The sequence below is a fragment of the Myotis yumanensis genome, unplaced genomic scaffold (assembly GCF_028538775.1).
Source record: "Myotis yumanensis isolate MYYU_CA2020_CCGP unplaced genomic scaffold, mMyoYum1.0.hap1 SCAF_1, whole genome shotgun sequence".
Classification (NCBI taxonomy): Eukaryota; Metazoa; Chordata; class Mammalia; order Chiroptera; family Vespertilionidae; genus Myotis; species Myotis yumanensis.
In genome coordinates this window covers 158,890,801-158,912,952 of record NW_027223752.1, presented here as the reverse complement: position 1 = coordinate 158,912,952, position 22,152 = coordinate 158,890,801, and the positions used below count along the sequence as shown (strand labels likewise).

The 22,152-nt window shown below is 39.0% G+C and overlaps 1 protein-coding gene and 1 pseudogene across 9 annotated transcripts in view; one reads left to right on the top strand and one right to left on the bottom strand.

The window, feature by feature from the left end:
* Window positions 1–22,152, bottom strand: part of ZMYND11 (zinc finger MYND-type containing 11) — a 146,845-nt gene that overhangs the window by 105,227 nt on the left and 19,466 nt on the right. The window lies entirely within an intron of this gene.
* Window positions 1,224–2,007, top strand: LOC139006224 (deoxycytidine kinase pseudogene; annotated as a pseudogene).

The following is a 22,152-nucleotide window of genomic DNA, read 5'->3' as shown; positions in this document are numbered from 1 at the left end:
CACAAGCACAGAGTCCCAAACAAGATGAACCCCAAAATACCCACACCAAGACACGTCGTAATACAAATGGCAAACATAATGACAAAGAGAGAATCTTAAAGGCTGTAAGAGCAAGACAGAAAGTTACCTACAAGAGAACTCCCATTAGACTATCAAATGATTTCTCAACAGAAACATATCAGGTCAGAAAGGAATGGAAGGAAGTATACAAAGTGATACTCAATCCAGCAAGGCTATCATTCAAAATTGAAGGGGGAAAAAAAAATTGAAGGGGAAATCAGGAGCTTCACACACACAAAAAAAGGCTAAGGGAGTTTATCGCTACCAAGCCAGCAATGCAAGAAATGCTAAAGGGACTGTTGTAAAAAGAAGGAACACAGGCACAAAAAATAGAAATGGCTACAAACACCTATCAATAATAACTTTAAACATAAATGGACTAAATGCTCCAATCAAAAGGCATTGAGTGGCTGAATGGATAAGAAAACATGATCATATATATGCTGTCTACAAGAGACCCACCTCAGAACAAGAGACTCACACAGACTGAAAGTGAAGGGATGGAAAACTATATTTCAGGCAAATGGAAATGAAAAAAAATTTTTAAAAAAGCAAGGGTGGCAATACTTACATCTGACAAAATAGACCTCAAAGAGAAGGCCATAACAAGAGATAAAGAATGCCATTTCATAATACTAAAGGGATTGATACAACAAGAGGATATAACTCTGGTAAACATATATGCACCCAATGCAGGAGCACCCTAATACATAAAAAAACTTCTGGAAGATATCAAGGGAGAGATTGACAGCAATACAATCATAGTAGGAAACTTTAATACCTCCCTGACAACACTGGATAAATCCTCTAGACAAAAACATCAGCAAAGAAACAGCAATCCTAAATGACTCACTAGATCAGATGGACTTAATTGACATCTTCAGAACATTTCACCCCAAAGCTACAGAATATACATTTTTCTCAAGTAAACATGGGACATTTTCAAAGATAGACCACATATTGAGTCACAGGCGAAGTCTCTTCAAATTCAAGAAGATTGAAATCAGGGCCCCACCGCTGGTCCACCTCCGCACACCAAAATCAACTCGGAGACCCGCCAGCGGGAGAGCCAGTGAGGAGCCGGAGTCCAGCCTGCAGCGTGAGCACTTGTGTCCACTTCCCAGCCACCTGCCCAATGCGCTCGGGCTGCCCCCTGTTGAAGCATGGCCACCCCACCCAAGAGGAGCTGCCCCTCTCCCACGATCACCTCTGAGAGAACCCACATCAAGAAAATTTCCATCGAAAGGAACATCACTGCAGGGAAGTCAACATTTGTGAATATCCTTAAACAAGTCTGCGAGGATTGGGAAGTGGTTCCTGAACCTGTTGCCAGAAGGTGCAACGTTCAAATTACTCAAGATGAATTTCAGGAACTGACAACATCTCAGAAAAGTGGTGGGAAATGTTCTTCAGATGGTGTATGAGAAACCTGAGCAATGGTCTTTTACCTTCCAGTCATATGCCTGCCCCAGTCGCATACGAGCTCAGCTTGCCTCTCTCAATGGCAAGCTCAAAGATGTGGAGAAACCTGTATTATTTTTTCAACGATCTATGTATAGTGACAGGTATATTTTTGCATCTAGTTTGTATGAATCTGAATATATGAATGAAATAGAGGGGACAATTTATCAGGACTGGCATGACTGGAAGAATAACCAATTTGGCCAAAGCCTTGAACTGGATGGAATCATTTATCTTCGAGCTAGTCCAGAGAAATGCTTGAGTAGAATATATATACGGGGAAGAAATGAGGAATAAGGCATTCCTCTTGAATATTTAGAGAAGCTTCACTATAAGCATGAAAGCTAGTTCCTGTACAGAACACTGAAAACCAACTATGATTATCTACAAGAAGTGCCTATCTTAATACTGGATGTTAATGAAGACTTTAAAGACAAACACAACAGTCTGGTTGAATAGGTCAAAGAATTTTTGAGCACTTTGTGATCTTGCTGAAGACTTCAGGGACCAAAATGATTCCAGACACTTCAGCTTTGTGTATCTTCGTAGCTTTGTATTTATACAAGTCTCTTTTAAAAAAACCAAATTTTTAACCATTTTTGTTCCAAGAAAAAATAATTTTTTTATGAGTCCTATATGAAAGTTTATAACCAGCTTCTTCCCCCCTTCCCTCCCTTCTTCCCTCCCTCCCTTCCTTCCTTTCTTCCTTCCTTTGTATAAAAACCTCTCATGACAAGACATTTAATTATCTCTCATGACAAGAAGTCTGGAGATAGATGGTTCCAGAATCACTATAGTGGCTAAAGGTCCTATATCACAAAGGACCCACCCTCCTCTCTCTTTCCCGTTATCCTCCTCAGCAGGTTGGCTTTTTTCCTGGTACTTCTCATCTCACTGTTGACTAGTTTCTTAACTGGATTTCTTAACTGGAAACTTTGTTTCATAGAAAATGGTAACGTGTCCAGTGTAAATTAGAGCAAAAAGTTGAAAATGGAATGTAAGGAATCGCTAGAAAAATAATTGTTTTACTTTAAGTACTTTGATCCATTGCCTCCCTTTCTACCTCAATTTATGTGGAAGATCAGATGTAATATTTAATCAATTCATTGATATTTATTAGTGTGTCTATAATACATTTATAGAGGAGCAAGTTAGACTATGTTCCCAGTTTGTAATGGCATACATCTGTACTATGGGTGAGACGTCATCTTTTTGCATGAGATTTTGGATGATTAAAGAGGAAATGTCTCTTAAAATATAACTTATAAGCGCCCTACCTGCTTGGGCTCAGTGGAGAGAGTGGCCTGCAGACTGAAGGATCCCAGTTCAATTCCAGTCAAGGGCACATGCCCAGGTTGTGGGCTCGATCCTCAATAGGGGGCATGCAGGAGGCAGCCGATCAATGATTTTCTCTCATCATTGATGTTTTTCTCTCTCTCTCCCTCTCCCTTCCTCTCGGAAATCAATAAAAATATATTTAAAAAATAATAATAACTTATAAGCGAAGGCCCGGTGACGTGGCTAGGTTGATTGAATGATATCCTGTGCCAGTTCAATTCCTTGTTAGGGCACATGTCTGGGTTGTGGGTTCAGTCCCCAGTTGGGACAAGTGTAGAGGGCAACCAATTAATGTTTCTCTCCTTTCCTCTCTCTAAGCATGTCCTCAGGTAAGGACTTTAAAAAATTACTGAAGGTTATTACATCAGTAAATGATTTTCAGACCATTCTTTTACATGGAATATTACTATTACAGTTAAAAGATTGGTTTAAACTATGATTACCTTTAAATCATTTGAGGTGGAAGTACAGATTTCCCTACATTTCTTCTCTTTTTAAAAAAATGTTTTCTTGTTGATTTTAGAGAGAGAGGAAGGGAGAGGGAGAGAGAGAAACATGGATGTGTGAGAAAGAAGCATCAGTCGCTGCGCCTCCCGCATGACCCCTACTAGGGATCGGGCTAGCAGCCCGAGCATGTGCCCTGACCAGGAGCTGAACTAGAGACCTTTCCATGCATGGGACGATGCTCAACTAACTGAGCCACACCAGCCAGAGCTCTTCTCATTTTATAAGTAAAACGTTAGTGGGACATAGTGATACATTTTTCCATTTTATTCTTTATTGACCCAAGCAGTCTTTTATTACCTTTTTATAGTTTGTAAGAAGTCAAAAGAAAACCTGAAGACAAGGTAAATAATCTTAGGAGTGTAGTTTATTTAGTCCCACCTGTTATCTCCTTCCTCATCCTGGTTTTGCTCCTGTTAGAATTAATTAGGCAGCCTGCTATTATACACACACTTTCTGCTTTGAGAACATTATGATTATTCTTCACTTCATGGTTGGCTTTGCTCCTCTGTCCTCCCTCTCCCTTTTTAAGGGAAATTACTGATAATAAATGATCTTGCTTTGCTTTATATGTTACATATCTTGAAAGCATTATTTCTTTTGAATATATATTGGAAAATATATTAATAAAGAAGAAAAAGGGTGAAATAGGTGTAATTTTAAAAAATCTGCTTGGATTCATTTTTATTCTGTATATAATTAAAGATTTTTTCAAGTTTGTTTAGTTAAATGTGAGGTGTTTTTTCTATGTGTTTACCCTTTCTACTTGACATTTTAGAAAAATTTTGTTTTTGAAGTGAGGGGAAGAGTCACTTTGTATTTTGAAATTATCATTTTCCTTTTCAAAATGTCATCTTTTGTTTTGTTTCTTGAGATAATTTAGTGGGTTAAACATTCTAGATGTCCTGATCTTTGAAAGGGAAACTGCATTTTAAATTTGTAATCACAACTGGCCGGTGTGACTCAGTGGTTGAGCATCAACCTATGAACCAGGAGTTCAAGGTGTGATTCCCAGTCAGGGCACATCCCCGGGTTGTGAGCTCAATCTCCATTAGGGGGTGTGTAGGAGGCAGCCGATAGATGACTCTCTCTCATCGATGTTTCTATCCCTCTCATTCTCTCCCTTCTTCTCTGAAATCAATTAAAAAAAAAATTTTTTAAATCTATAATCACCATGAGTAAACTATTTCATGATGTATCTGTGTATTTTTTATTTGCTATACATCAGTTTGTTTATTAAATTAAACATTTGCTTAATAAATAAGTGTAAATCTTTAAAAAAAATCATGTCAAGCATCTTCTCAGACAACAATGGCGTAATATTAGAAATCAACTACAATAAAAACAATAAAAAAATTCAAACACTTAAAGGCTGAATAGCATGCCATTAAACAATGATTGGGTTACCAAAGAGATCAAAGAATAAATTTTAAAAATCCTGGAAACGAATGACAATGAAAACACAACTATCCAAAATCTATGGGACATAGTGAAAGCAGACCTGAGAGAGAAGTTCATAGCTCTACAGGCCTACTTCAAAAAACAAAAACAAAAAAAAAATGGTAATAAATCATCTAACTCTACAACTTAAAGATTTAGAAAGAGAACGAGAGGCCCAGCATGAGCAGGAGGAAGGAGATAATAAAGATCAGAGCAGAAATAAATGACATAGAAACTAAAAAAACAATTCAAAAGATCAATGAAACCAAGAGCTGGTTCTTTGAAAGGATAAACAATATAGATGAACCTCTAGCCAGACTGACCAAGAAACAAAGAGAGAGGACCCAAATAAACAAAATCAGAAATGAAAGAGGCGAAATAAAGAAAAGACCCCACAGAAATACAAAAGATTATAAAAAAAATAGTATGAACAACTCTATTCAAACAAACTAAACAACCTACAGGAAATGGACATATTCCTAGAAAAATATGACCTCCCAAAACTTAATCAAGAAGAATCAAAAAAATCTCAACAGGCCGATAACTAAGGAGGAAATTGAAGCAGTCATCAAAAAAATCCAAGCAAACAAAAGCCCAGGGCCAGACAACTTCACAGGGGAATTTTACCGAACATTCAAAGATCTAAAACCTATCCTTCTCAGACTATTACAAAAAATTCAAAAGGAAAGCACACTTCCTAGCTCTTTCTATGAAGCCAGCATTACCCTAATCCCAAAACCAGATAAAGACACTACAAAGAAAGAGAATTATAAGCCAATATCCCTGATGAACATAGATGCTAAAATGCTCAACAAAATTCTGACAAATCGGATCTACCATTACATTAGAAAGATCAAACACCATGACCAAGTGGGATATATTCCACAGATGCAAGGCAGGTACAATATCCGCAAATCAATAAATGTGATACATCACGTAAACAAATTGAGAGATAAAAATCACACAATCATATCAATTGATGCAGAAAAGGCATTTGAAAAAATCCAACACCCTTTCCTGATAAAGACTCTCAGCAAAGTGGGAATAGAGGAATCATACCTCAACATAATAAAAGCCTTATATTACAAACCTACAGCCAACATCAACTCAATGGACAAAAACTAAAACCACTGAGAAACCAAGATGGCAGCATAGGTAAACACCTGAAATTGCTGCCTCCCACAACCACTTCAAAAATACAACTAAAAGACAAAACAGACATCATCCAGAACACAGGAAGGCTGGCTGAGTGGAAATTCTACAACTAGAAGGAAAGAGAAAAGCACACTGAGACTCAGAGGAGGTGCGGAAGTAAAGTGCAGAGGTACGGAGGCGCACACAGAAAGGGCTGGCAACTGAGGACGTTGTTGTCTTTTTCAATCGGGAAGGAGGCGCAAGCTCCCTACGGCCCTGGACTCCAGTTCCGGGAGAGTCTCTGGGGACGCAGACTCACACGGGAAGAAACTGGACTGTCTGGCATCGGTCGTAACTCGAGGTCGGCTTTCTCTCAGAGGTGCTTGCAGCGATTACCCGGATACTGAGACTCGGGGCCTCTTAGGGTAGGTCTGAGGAGCAGCCATAGCTGTTTGCTCCGCCCTGTTGATCCCTCAGCCCTGCCCCACCCAAGCTGTGTGCAGATGTTTTTGCATATGAATGGTCTGGCCCATTGCAATCTGAAAATTACCTAACAAACTGCAGCTGGGTCAGAGAGACCCAGAACTTCCAAAAGAAGGCCCAAGGCCCCACAGCTGCTTGCATTGCTTCACAGCTGGGCCTCATCTGGGCACCTCCAAACCCCAAACAAAGAAGAGGAATCTGCAGATCTCTCAGTACCTCCTGCTGGGTAGCCTCAGGCAGAGGCTAAATTAGCACCTCCTTAGAGATCCAAGAGCCAGTGTACCCAGGGGTCAGAGTGGGACCATCCAGATTACAACTCCGCAGATCCATAAGGGACACACTCAGGGGGCAGACTCAGTGAGCACCAAAGCCCCACTGAAGCAAGTCTTGCCCAAGAAGGGTGTCTCCAGCACAGAAGTTCTCCCACTGCAGACACAGCTAATTCTCACCGTCAACTGGCCTGGAGGTCAATTCCTCCCAGTGATACCTACAACAATTAAGGCTTAACTACAACAAGACTGTGCACACAGCCCACAAAGGGGTGCACCAAGAGTGTCCTGTCCACCTCAGGTAAGTGGGGAGGCTGAGCCACTGGGCCCTATAGGACACCTAGCACAGAAAGCCACTCTATCAACACAGGGAAGCATAAAAAATGTGGAGACAAAGAAACAGGTCACAAATGACAGAAATGGAGGAACGCAAACTACTGGATATAGAGTTCAAAACCACATTTATAAGGCTTTTCAAGAATTTTCTAGAAACCACCAATAAATTTAGTGAGACCCTCAAGAAATCTAGTGAGATCCTCGAGGGTATGAAAAAGGACCAACTAGAAATTAAGCATACACTGACTGAAATAAAGAATATTATACAGAGTTCCAACAGCAGACTAGAGGATTGCAAGAATCAAGTCAAAGATTTGAAATACGAAGAAGCAAAAAACACCCAACCGGAAAAACAAAAAGTAAAAAGAATCCAAAAATATGAAAGTAGTGTAAGGAGCCTCTGGGACAACTTCAAGCGTCCCAACATCCGAATTATGGGGGTGCCAGAAGAAGAGAGAGAGCAAGATATTGAAAACCTATTTGAAGAAATAATGACAGAAAACTTCCCCTACCTGGTGAAAGAAATAGACTTACAAGTCCAGGAAGCGCAGAGAACCCCAAACAAAAGGAATCCAAAGAGGACGACACCAAGACACATCATAATTAAAATGCCAAGAGCAAAAAACAGAGAGAATCTTAAAAGCAACAAGAGAAAAACAGTCAGTTACCTACAAGGGAGTACCCATATGACTGTCAGCTGATTTCTCAACAGAAACTATGCAGGCCTGAAGGGAATGGCAAGAAATATTCAAAGTGATGAATACCAAGAACCTACAACCAAGAGTACTTTATCCAGCAAAGCTATCATTCAGAACTGAAGGTCAGATAAAGAGCTCACTGATAAGAAAAAGCTAAAGGAGTTCATCACCACCAAACCAGTATTATATGAAATGCTGAAAGGTATTCTTTAAGAAGAGGAAGAAGAAGAAAAAGGTAAAGATACAAATTATGAACAACAAACACACATCTATCAACAAGTGAATCTAAAAATCAAGTGAATAAATAAACTGATGAACAGAATAAACTGGTGAATATAATAGAATCAGGGGCATAGAAAGGGAGTGGACTGACAAGTCTCGGGGGGAAAGGGGTGTGGGGGGTGTGGGAAGAGACTGGACAAAAATCGTACACCTATGGATGAGGATAGTGGGGGGGGGGGGCGGTAAGGGCAGAGGTTGGGGTGGGAACCGGGTGGAGGGGAGCTATGGGGGGAAAAAAGAGGAACAACTGTAATAATCTGAACAATAAAGATTTAATTTAAAAAAAAAAACTAAAACCATTTCCCCTAAGAACAGGAACAAAACAGGGATGCCTGCTTTTACCACTCCTGTTCGATATAGTACTGGAAGTGCTAGCCATAGCAATCAGACAAGAAGAAATGAAAGGCATCCAAATTGGAAGAAAGGAGTAAAACTGTCATTATTCGCAGATGACATGCTATTGTGCATAGAAAACCATAAAGACTCCATCAAAAAACTACTAGAACTAATAAATGAATTCAGCAATGTAGCAGGATACAAAATTAACACCCAGAAATCTATGGCTTTTTTATACACCAATAATGAACTCACAGAAAGAGAAACTAAAAAAAATCCCATTTACCATTGCAACAAAAAAATTAAGGTACCTAGGAATAAATTTAACCAAGGAGATAAAAGACCTGTACTCAGAAAATTACAGGACACTGAAAGAAGAGATAGAGGAAGACATAAACAAATGGAAGAATATACCATGCTCATGGATTGGTAGAATCAACATCATTAAAATGTCCATACTACCCAAAGCAATCTATAGATTCAATGCAATCCCTATTAAAATACCAACGTCATACTTCAAAGACTTAGAACAAACTCTCCAAAATTGCATCTGGAATAACAAAAACACCCTGAATAGCTGCAGCAATCTTGAGAAAGGACAAAGTTAGAGCGATCACAATACCAGATATCAAGTTACACTATAAAGCCACTGTTCTCAAAACTGCCTGGTACTGTCACAAGAACAGACATATAGACCAATATTTGACAAAGGAGGCAAGAGCATACAATGGAGTCAAGATAGTCTCTTCAATAAATGGTGTTGGGAAAAATGGACAGATACATGCAAAAAAAATGAAATTAGAAAACCAACTTACACCATTCACAAAAATAAATTCAAAATGGATAAAGGACTTAAATGTAAGATGAGAAACCATAAAAATCTTAGAAGAAGCCATAGACAGCAAAATAGCAGACATTTGTGATGGCAATATCTTTACTGATACATATCCTAGGAAAATGGAAAGTAAGGAGAAAATAAACAAGTGGGACTACATCAAAATAAAAAGCTTCTGCAGAGCAAAAGAAACTATCAACAAAACAAGAAAGCCCACTGCATGAGAGAACATATTTGCCAATGTTATTTCTGATAAAGGTTTAATCTCCAAAATTTATAGGGAACTCATACAACTTAACAAAAAAAAAGATAAACAATCCAATCAAAAAATGTACAAGGGACCTAAACAGATACCTTTCGGAAGAGGACATACAGAAGGCCAAGAGACATATGAAAACATGCTCAAAGTCACTAATCATCTGAGAAATGCAAATCAAAACAATAATGAGGTACCATTTCACACCTGCCAGAATGGCTATCATCAAAAAATCAACAAAGGACTAGTGCTGAAGAGGATGCAGAGAAAAAGGAACCCTCTTACACTGCTGGTGGGAATGCAGACTGGTGCAGCCACTGTGGAAACCAGTATGGCATTTCCTCAAAAAACTAAAACTGGAACTTCCATTTGACTCAGTAATCCCACTTCTAGGAAAATATCCCAAGAAATCAGAAACACCAATCAGAAAGGATATATGCACCCCTATGTTCATAGCAGCACAATTTACAATAGCTAACATTTGGAAAGAGCTTAAGTGCCCACCAGCAGATGAGTGGATTAGAAAACTACTCACATCTACACAATGGAATACTACACTGCTGTAAAAAAGAAGCATGGATGGAACTGGAGAGCATTAAGCTAAGTGAAATAAGTCAGTCAGAGAAAGATAATTATCACATGATCTCATTCATTAGAATATAATGAACAACATAAACTGATGAACAAAAATAGAAACAGAGTCATTGAAGCATGAACAGACTGTCCAACCTAGAGGAAAGGTAGGGGGTGAGAGGGTAAGGAATCAACCAAAGTACTTGTATGCATGCATATGAGCATAACTAATGGACATAGACTGGGGGATAAGGGGACTGGGTGGACATGTTCTGGGGGTGGGGGCAACTGGGGAGAGGTCAATGGGGGAAAAAAGAGACTTATGTAATACTTTAAACAATAAATAATTTTTAATAAGTTACATTGCGGAAAATATTAACTCTAGTAATCACTGGGAAAAACATCTATTCAAATGGCTTCAATAGGCAGCTGTATGTGCCTCATTTATCAAAACTTCTACCCTGACCTCCTGTCCAATAATCTAATGATTCTTACTAATCTACAGAGCATTGCTATTTCATTGTTAGTCAAACAAGCTTGTCTACATCAGAGCCCATAAATCCCTATTTTCACTATGTTCAGTAAACAAAAATAGTTGGGGTATTTAACGTATGAGCTCAGCAGAAAGTTGCTGATGTGATTAGAGTGTGGATTGAAATTTTGGCCATGGAAATGGTGGATCCTAGAGATGCTCTACAAGAGTAATTTTAGACTTGATGGGAAATAGAACATCTTCGCTCAAGGACAGTGGCTTGTTTGCTTCTGTGGAACTTATCTGCCGATGCCATCCCCTGAAGTCTGACATGAGAAGTGCATTCAAGATTTCCGCGCTGCTGGCTTCTGATTAGGTTTGGGCAATGGAGACACCAGGGATACCTAATATATCTAAAATCTTTTTTGAAAGTCTTTTGCAAGAATGTATTGCTTTAAGCCTTATTATAATTTGTTACAATTTTAAAAACAAAGACAGATTTAAGCATTAAAGTGATAAAGACCAAAAAAAAGACAAAAGTAGAAAGACTATGTAATTACAACAAAAAATGAAGGGATACCCACAAACACACACAAAAATAAAAAATAACAAAAACATAAAGAGAATCAGTAAATATTATAGTGACTTTAGGATGTGTTTAAACTTAAGCAACCATCAACTTAAAACAGACTGGTATAAACATAACTTGGTATGTATGAAGCACATGATAACCACCAACCAAAAATCTATAAGAAATATACAAGTAGAGAAAGGAATGTGAACTATACAAAGTCATCACCATACAAGAGAATAAGAAAGGAACAGAGAAGCACTACAAAAACAATGAGAAAACAATACCTGTAGGGGTTTTTCTGGACGAGATTAATATTTGAATCAGTGGATTCAATAAAGTAGATTTCCCCCACAGCCTGAATATAAGAAAACATGGAAGGAGGAATTTGCCCTGATTTTTTCCCCCTCACTACTGAGCTGGGACCTCTCATCCCATCTTCTCAGAACCTCAGACTGGGGTTTACACCATCAGCTCCTCTGGCTTTCAAGTCTTCAGACTTGAACAGGAACTTCACCACTAGCTCTCCCAAGTCTCCAGCTTGCAGATTATGGGACCTCTTAGCCTCTATAACAGGGGTGGGCAAACTTTTTGACTCGAGGGCCACAATGGGTTCTTAAACTGGACCGGAGGGCCGGAACAAAAGCATGGATGGAGTGTTTGTGTGAACTAATATAAATTCAAAGTAAACATCATTACATAAAAGGGTACGGTCTTTTTTTTTTTTTTTTTAGTTTTATTCATTTCAAACGGGCCGAATCTGGCCTGTGGGCCGTAGTTTGCCCACGGCTGCTCTATAACCACACAGGAAATGTGTGAGTGTGTGTTCCCTACTGGTTCTAAGTCTCTAAAGAACCCTGAACTAATACAGTTACTTTACACTAAGTTGGTCAAAGTTGCTATGGTAGTCATTAGGGTTTTTTACCAAATATTTCTAGTTCTTGTTCCAGGCACTGGCAGGACTGCACTTTCCCCATTGCCCTAAAATTAGATTTGGCCATGTGACTAGACCTGGCACATGGAATCTGAGAAAAGGGATTTATATCACTCTATTTTGGAATATTTAGAAACTCTGATTTGGTCTGCTTTCTTTTTATTTATGCCATAGGTAATGGGGATGCTGCAGATGGTGGCTGTCATCCTAGGTCCCAGCCCATCCATGAGGGACATATATCAATGAGCAATAGTCACTGCTCCTTTTAGTCACTGAGACATGGAGTTCCCATGTTATCCCAGCAAAATCTAACTGATCCTATCACAAAAAGTTAAGGAAATCCTATTGAGTTAAGACTTGAACGATGAAAAAGACCTAGACATGCAAAAGGCCACAGTAAGAAAGAACTTGGTTTAAGGGGCAGACAGGAAACTGGCTGGAATGTAGAGAGTAAGGACAGCTGTAGTGTGATAAGGGGCAAAGAGGTAAATTATGATCAGGCCAGGCAGAATCCAAAGGCCAGAGTAATTGGCTTATATTTCCTCATAATTTCAACAGGCAGCAAGTGAAAGAATTTTAAACTTCAGTGGGGTAAGAGGAGTAACATAATCTAATTGAAGGTTATCCTGATGACAGAGTAAAAACCTTGCTACCTCCTTCTCTAAAAATGTAACAAACAAAAACTTCTTTGATTTTTAAAAAGAAATACTCTACAAAAAAATGAAGATAATAGATGGATATAGGAATTTTAGATGTTTTGGCCAAACAAAGGAAAATCAAATTTATATACGGAAAAGCAAGCCACTTGCACAGAACTTGAGAAAGATTTGGGAACAGGATGCACCAGATACAGGAGTAATTAGATATGTTGAATAAAGGTTATAATTTAATAGCCTCAATAAGCAATTAGTGTCCTGGATCTGCAGTGCCATCAGGTTCAGTCAGACAGCTACCCATTCTTAGCCCTGAGGGAACAGGAGATACAAGCTACCAATAAACTGAGCCAGAGAGACTGGACCCACCAACAGAGAAGGCTAGCGGTGATAAATAGACTAGAACAGGGGGTTAGGTAAAGCTACCACATAAATTTTAAATAGCTGGTAATCCCTTTGTTCTGACAAATTCCAGGGGCCTAACCTTAGGCTCAGGCAAGAGACCAAATGAAACCTTTCTGGAGAAATTAAATTATCCCAGAGAAAGGACCCTTAGACACTGACATTTGAGGGAACCTAAAAACAAATAAACAACAACAAAACAGCCAAATGGCCTCCTGAAATCCCTACAGTAAAGTCTATCCACAGAATTTTCAATTAGTTTTTCAGTGTGCAGACACTCAAATATGCACAGACAAGGTGCATCAGACATTTGAAAACAGCTTCTCAATAAAAGAGAGGTGATATCAAGCAAACAAAAAAGGGGGGAGTACTCAAATAAAATAGAAACAGTAAAGATATAAACATGTAAGAAAAAATATTGCATCTATGAAACCATAAATAGGATACTATAAACAGGAATAGTCAGGAAAATTTTAAACATAATAAAGTTAAGGCAATCTCCCCTAGAGAATAATAAAAAATACAAGAAACACACAATCAGAGACCAAAGGAGAAAACTTGATGTGATACAATATCTGAATAATAAAAGCTTCAGAAAAGAATTTGGAGGGGAGAGATTTATCCAAGGAAAATTCAAGAAAAGTACCTAGCACTGAAAATATGCATTTGCAGAGAGAAAGGACCTGTCAAGGGCCCAGCTTGTGAATGGAAGAAGGCACAAAGCACACCAACTTAGAATGTCAAAACACCAGTATGAAAAAGAAGAGCTCCCAGGCTTCCTCGGTGGTGGGGAGAAGTCATAAACCAAAATGTATTGGATTTCTCAATAGCAAGGGGGAAGCCAGGAAAAGATGAGTAAGTGCCTTGTAAATTATTTCAACCTAAATTTCTGTAACTATTCAAATTATCAACTAGTGAACACTGAATAAAGAGATTTTTCAGTCACATAGATAACCCCAAAATTTATGCCCTATGCCAGTGGTCGGCAAACTGCGGCTCGCGAGCCACATGCGGCTCTTTGGCCCCTTGAGTGTGGCTCTTCCACAAAATACCGACTTCTGCGCATGGGCCACAAAGTTGCAATCGCACTGTACATGCGCGCCTGCACGTGGTATTTTGTGGAAGAGCCACACTGAAGAGGCCAAAGAGCCGCAGTTTGCCGACCACTGTCCTATGCATTCTTTCTCAGGAATAAATGAATATGAGATCCTGTGTGGTCCAGGAAACAGGACTGAACATAAGAAAGAAGGCAAAGGGAATTCCTAAACCAGTAGCTCTGCAGCTGAATCACAGAGAATGCAGTAAGGTTCCCCGAGACAGGCTACCTATCCTCTAGAACAGTGATGGCGAACCTATGACACGCCTGTCAGAGGTGACACGTGAACTCATTTTTTTGGTTGATTTTTCTTTGTTAAATGAATGGCATTTAAATATATAAAATAAATATCAAAAATATAAATCTTTGTTTTACTATGGTTGCAAATATCAAAAAATTTCTATATGTGACACGGCACCAGAGTTAAGTTAGGGTTTTTCAAAATGCTGACACGCCGAGCTCAAAAGGTTCGCCATTACTGCCCTAGAAAGTATCTGCTTTTGTTATTAACTTTCTAAAACATTACGAAAAAAGTCAAACATATACAAAAGTAGAATTATATGAACCTTTTGTGCTTCAAATAATTAACATTTTGCAATATAGTTTAAAGTCTAAATTATTTTCCTAAAAATCCCCAAGACCTCGATAAAAAATGTTCAGTATTACAGTGATTTATCCTTAATAATAGAAAATGACTAAATTATAAAATCAAAGACTTCATTATTTTCTTAGTTAACATACATTATTTTCAGGTGTACACCTTCACTGACTAGAAATTATACAGCTTACTAAGTGATCATCCCGATAAATCTTGTACTCACCTGATACCATACATAATTAGAATATTGACTCAATTCCCCATGCTGTACTATTTTACATCTCCATGACTATTTATAACAACCAATTTGTACTTCTTTTTAAATTGATTTTAGAGAGAAAGAAGGGGAGGGGAGAGAGAAACATCAATTCGTTGTTCCATTTATTTATGCACTTTAGGGATCCTTCTTGTATAGACCCTGGAATTGAACCTGCAACTTTGGTATATGAGGGCAATGCTCTACCAATAACCAACTGAGCTACCTGGCCAGTACCAATTGGTACTTCTCAATCCCTTCAATCTTTTTCAACCATCCCTCCAACTCTCTTCCCATCGGGCAACCATCAAAATGTTCTCTGTATTTATGTCTGTTTCTGTTCTTGTTCATTTACTGTTTTTTATATTGAATTATTGATATGTTTTTCCTGCTATTTTATTGCTCATATTTATAATCTTTTTATTCCCTCTTCATAAAAAAAAATTTTTTTTTTAAATTTTTAATACTGGTTTGGTGATTGTGAATTCCTTTAGCTTTTTCTTATCAATGAGACTTTTTATCACCTTGAATATTTCTTGCCACTCCCTTCTGGCCTGCAAAGTTTCTGTTGAGAAATGAGCTGTTTTATGGGTACTCCCTTATAGGTAACTAGGTGCTTTTCTCTTGATGCTTTTAAGATTCTTTGCTTTAACCTTTGGCATTTTAATTATGATGTGCTTGGTGTGGCCTTTTTGGGTTCATCTTGTTTAGGACTCTGCACTTCCTGGACTGTATGTCTAGTTCCTTCACTAATTAGGGAAGCTTTCTGTCATTTTTTCAAATAGGTTTTCAATTTCTTGCTCTCTCTCTTCTGCCAGCACCCCCATGCTAATGTTGGTACAATTGAAGTAGTCTTAGAGCAGCGGTTCTCAACCTGTGGGTCGCGACCCCGTTAGGGGTCGAACAACCCTTTCACAGGAGTCACCTAAGACCATCGGAAAACACATATATAATTACATATTGTTTTTGTGATTAATCACTATGCTTTAATTATGTTCAATTTGTAACAATGAAAATACATCCTGCATATCAGATATTTACATTACGATTCATAACAGTAGCAAAATTACAGTTATGAAGTAGCAACGAAAATAATTTCATGGTTGGGGGTCACCACAACATGAGGAACTGTATTAAAGGGTCGAGGCAGTAGGAAGGTTGAGAACCACTGTTTCAGAGGCTCCTTACATTACATTATTGGATTCTTTTTTCTTTTTGCTGTTCAGATTGTTTTTTGCTTCTTTATATTCCAAATTACTGATGTGATTCTTGGTTTCATCTATTCTACTGTTCTTTGTAAATTCTTCAATTCAGTTGTGTATCTTTCATTTCTGACAGGTTCATTTTTATTGTTTCCATGTCCTTTTGTATGCTATTGAAGTTCTAAGTTCATTGAGCATACTTATAAAAAGTGTTTTGAACTCTGCATCTGATAAATTGTCTCCATTTAGTTCTTTCTCTGGAGGTTTGTTCTGTTCTCTCATTTTGGACACTTTCTTTGTCTCTTCACTTTGGCTACCTCCCTATGTTTGTTTCTATTTATTAAGTAGAGCTGCTATGCCTCCTGGGCTTGGTAGAGTGGCCTTATGTAGTACGAGTCCTGTGGGTCCCAGTGGCACAGCCTCCCTGGTCACCCAAACTGGGCATTCCAGGTGCACCCTCCATGTGTGCTGTGTGCACCCTTCTGTTGTACCCATATGTCTCTGGTGCCTTTTCAGCTGCTGTCCCAGTGCTGGAGCTCAGAGGGAGTCAGTCCAAATAAGTCCGTGTATGAGCCCGTTAAGACAGTGATCATCAACCTTTCAGACCTCATGGACCACCAGAGGTCCGCGAACCGGTTGGCTACCACTGCTCTAAAGGTTTCCTTAAACCAGCGTCACCAACCTTTCAGACCTAACGGACCACAGATTGGTGACCGCTGCTTTAAGAGGAATGCCTGGGACTCCAGCAACCCTCCATCTCCATGAGCCTCAATACCCACTTTTTTTTACAGCCAGAAATTATGGGGCCTTCTATTCCTGGTACTGGAACCCTGGGTTGGGGGGACCGAGGACCCCTCACTCCTCAGGTGAGACCTCTGCAGCCAAGATATACCTCCCAATTTTTATCTGCCACATGTAGGTTTGGGGCTATCATCCCATTCTCAATCTCTACCCCTCCTACCAGTCTCGAAATGGCTTCTTTAAATCCCTAGCTGTAGAAATTCTTTTCAGCTAAATTTCAGGCGGTTCTGAATGATGGTTGTTCTGTAGTTTATCTGTAATTTTAATGTGGTTGTCAGGGGATGCAAGTACCCCATTTACCTACATTGCCATCTTGACCAAAATCCTCAAACAACTCTTTATAATATCCTTCCCTCCCATCTACTATCAAAAAATATTTTAAAAAACACGATAGATTATATACAGCAAACTCTCAAATACCAATGCAAAAATCTGCCCCTACATAACCTAAATATTAAGTATTATAATGGGGAGAACCAAGATGGCGGCATAGGTTAATGCTGGAGTTTGCTGCCTCGAACAACCACTTCAAAAATACAACTAAAAGAAGGAACGGACATCATCCAGAACCACAGGAAGGCTGGCTGAATGGAAGTTCTACAACTAGGAGGAACCGAGAATCAAAGGAGGCGCAGTGCTGAAGTAAAATACTAAGGTGCGGAGTGCGCGCAGCGCGGGCTGGTGGCTGAGGGCGCGGTTGTCTGTTTCAATCCGGAGGGAGCCTCAGACTCTGAGCTCCAGATCTGGGCGAGTCTCTAGGGACCCAGACTCAAACGGGAGAAGCGGGACTGTCTGGCTTCGGTCCCTCCGAGGTTTGCAGCTGTTGCTGGGACAGAGAGGCAGAGCACCTGGGGACGGACTGAGAGCAGCCATAACTGCTCCCTCCTCTGCCCTGTTGATCCCGTGGGACCCGCCCCGCCCAAGCCCTGCACAGAGGCATTTGCCGGATAGCCTCAGGCAAAGGCTAGATTAGCACCTCCCTAGAGGACAGAAGTTCTCCCACTGCAAACACAGCTGATTCTCACAGCCAGTTGGCCTGGAGGTCAAGTAGTAATTACCTACAACAATCAAGACTTGACTTCAACAAGACTGCTCACAGAGACCACAAGGGGGTGCACCAAGAGTGTCTACCTCAGGTAATTGGGACACTTAACACGGAAAGCCACTCTATCGACACAGCGAAGCATAAAAAAATGCCAAGACAAAGAAACAGGCCACAAAGGACAGAAGCGGAGGAAAGCAGGCTGCTGGATATAGAATTCAAAACCACACTTTTGAGGTCTCTCAAGAGGCTTCTAGAGTCTGTCGATAAACTTGATGAGATGTACAGGAAATCTAATGAGACCCTCAATGGTGTGATAAAGGACCAACTAGAAAGTAAGCATACACTGACTGAAATAAAGAATATTATACAGACTCCCAACAGCAGACCAGAGGAGCGCAAGAATCAAGTCAAAGATTTGAAATGCGAGGAAGCAAAAAACACACAACCGGAAAAAGCAAAGTGAAAAAAGAATCCAAAAATACGAAGATAGTGTAAGGAGCCTCTGGGACAGCTACGAGCGTACCAACATCAGAATTATAGGGGTGCCAGAAGATGACAGAGAGCAAGATATTGAAAACCTATTTGAAGAAATAATGGCAGAAAACTTCCCCTACTTGGTGAAAGAAATAGATTTACAAGTCCAGGAAGCGCAGAGAACCCCAAACAAAAGGAATCCAAAGAGGACCACACCAAGACACATCATAATTAAAATGCCAAGAGCAAAAGACAAAGAGAGAATCTTAAAAGCAGCAAGAGAAAGAAACTCAGTTACCTACAAGGGAATACCCATACGACTGTCAGCTGATTTCTCAACAGAAACTTTGCAGGCCAGAAGGGAGTGGCAAGAAATATTCAAAGTGATGAATACCAAGAACCTACAACCAAGAGTACTTTATCCAGCAAAGCTATCATTCAGAATTGAAGGTCAGATAAAGAGCTTCACAGATAAGGAAAAGCTAAAGGAGTTCATCACCACTAAACCAGTATTATATGAAATGCTGAAAGGTATCCTTTAAGAAGAGGAAGAAGAAGAAAAAGGTAAAGATACAAATTATGAACAACAAACATGCAACTATCAACAAGTGAATCTAAGAATCAAGTGAATAAATAATCTGATGAACAGAATGAACTGGTGATTATAATAGAATCAGGGACATAGAAAGGGAATGGACTGACTATGCTTGGGGGGGAAAGGGGTGTGGGAGATGCGGGAAGAGACTGGACAAAAATCATGCACCTATGGATGAGGACAGTGGGTGGGGAGTGAGGGCGGAGGGTGGGGTGGGAACTGGGAGGAGGGGAGTTATGGGGGGAAAAAAGAGGAACAAATGTAATAATCTGAACAATAAAGATTTAATTATTAAAAAAATAAAAATAAAAGTCCAAAAAAAAAAAGAATGTAGGAAGTTTGCCTAGAAAATAAAATCTTAATAATGGTTACAACTACTGAAACTTAGTCTCAAATGCTGCCTTACCAAAAAACAACAACAAACACTACTTTTTTCAAGTATCAAGGTAACTAGTAGAGAGACAAAACTATAATCTACGTTAAATGCAGAGTGCTAACTAAATAGTAACATTGAGATCAAGTTTCAGGACTATCTCAAGGAAAAGAAGATGAGGTATTTAATAAAATCATGAGTACACTGTCAATTCCAACCTTAGATCCTTACCATAAGAAAACTATGGGAAACTGACAAAGCCAGTTTGTAACCTATCATTCCATTAGATTGGAAATTCCATGAATGCAGGTTTGTTTTGATCACCACTGTAGCCCAGATCTTACAAATGAAGAGATGCTCAATAAATACTGAAAAATGAAAAAAAAAAAAAAGTATTATAATGGTATTTTTGGTGTTTGTTTGTTTGTTTTAATCCTCACCGGAGGCTCTGTTTTTCATTGATTCGGGAAAGCAAAGGAGAGGGAGATGGACAAGAGAGAGCGAGGGAGAGAGAAACAGTGATGTGAGAAAGAAGCATTAATTGGTTGTCTCCCGTCAATTGGTTGTCTCCAACCAGGAATCTAACCTGTAATTGGGTATGTTTCCTATATGGGAATCAAATCCAACACCCTTCAGTATACAGGATAACACTCTAACCAACTGAACCACACTGGCCAGGGATTTGCTTGTATTTTTTAATTTTACTCTAATCCTTCCGTGCTTTTAATAAGTAATCATATCCTGGATATTTATGAAAACTCAGACAAAATAATCACAAATATCCCTTTCAAGTGTAATCCACCAGTCTACTTCCAAATGTGTGGTTTTCACATTACCTGAAGGTTCATGTGAACTACTTGTTTTGTTTAACCTACGTAAGGGCCTTTAAGCTAAAGTGTATATCATATTTGTGATTAGCATATGAAATTTGTGATTAATGTTAAGTTAATCACATGAAAAGGTAAAAAATGTTTTCCAATTAAGTTAGTTACATGATTCATGTAAATAAAACACTAAAATACAGTAATGCCTAGATCAGTGGTCGGCAAACTCATTAGTCAACAGAGCCAAATATCAACAGTACAACGATTGAAATTTCTTTTGAAAGCCAAATTTTTTAAACTTAAACTATATAGGTAGGTACATTGTTATTAACTTAATGAGGGTACTCCTAAGGCTTAGGAAGAGCCACACTCAAGGGGCCAAAGAGCCGCATGTGGCTCGCAAGCTGGAGTTTGCCGACCACGGGCCTAGATTATCCTTTTCAAAAATAGGTATAAAATTTTCCAAATAAGTGCTGATTTCTTTAAGCATTAAAAAATGTCTTTAAATAATGTGATTGGAAATATAACATATATTAGGCACACCCATACCTGCTTAACTGAAGTATATAGCAAACACATTTTCTTAATAGCTCAGGACCATCATCATATGTAGTGGTACATCAACCCTTCAGTGAGGTACACAGGAGCTGTCTGCCCCTACACCAATATTCTCAACCTCAGGGCTCTCGTGAGCCAGGTAATTTTGCTATGGGGTGCCCTGTGCACTGTAGGTTGCTAGCAGCATTCCAGGTCTCTGACCACCAAGTGCCAATAATATTCCCCAAGGCATGACAATAAAAAATGTCTTGAGAAGTTGCCAAATGTCCCTTGGGAGGGAGGGGGTCAAACTCACTGGCTGCAAACCAAATGGTCATGCTTCTTACATGTGTGTATTTGATTTTTGTAATTTTCTATCTCCTCCTTCAGTGTTCACCTCTCAATGGCACAGTAACCTCTTTTATGTATGCATGTTTCTCCAAGAATTCCCTTTTCCTTTTAAAATTATTTTAAATGTGTTGTCCACTAAAATATCAGAACACCTCTTTGGTCATAGTTGAAGAGAGTGGAACTCTTGGAATATAGGGTATGAGTTTTTAGATCATGACTATTACAGACATTTAACCATTTCAGATTATTTGTTCTTTAAAAATATGTATTTTCATTGATTTCAGAGAGGAAGGAAGAGGGGGAGATAGAAACATCAATGATGAGAGAGAATCATTGATTGGCTGCCTCCTGCACACCCCCCAATAGGGATTGAGCCCACAAGCCAGGAATGTGCCTTGACCAGGAATTGAACCGTGACCTCCTGGTTCATAGGCTGATGCTCAATCACTGAGCACACCGGTCAGGTAGATTACTATTTTGTTCTTGTTTCAAATTTCACCAAAAGTACAAAAATGGCATCCTGTTTTAATTTGCTTTTAAGAGGGCTATTGAGACCAAACATCTTTCAAGTAATTTTTTTTTTTTTTTGCAATCTAGTGCCACGTTTTTTGTATTTGTTGCTTTGCTATTTAAAATGGCCCTAGGTATGATGCTGTCCAGTGTTCCTGAGCACAGGAAGGCCATATGTCAGATGAGCTTCATTAGCAGCTCTCCCTTAGAAAGATGCTTGTTTGTGTTCTCTGTGTGTTATTTACCATTTTCTTAATGATTTTCCAAAATTCTTTATACACCTGAACAACAGTACCCTTTAGGTCACCATTTACGTTGCCAACATTGTCTTAGTTTATTTTTTGTTTATAATGGGGGTTTTTTCCAGTTAAATTTTTATGTAATCAAATTTATCAATCTAAAATTTTTACCTTTGGTATCAATCACCTTTCTGAACTTAAAATTTTAAAAAAC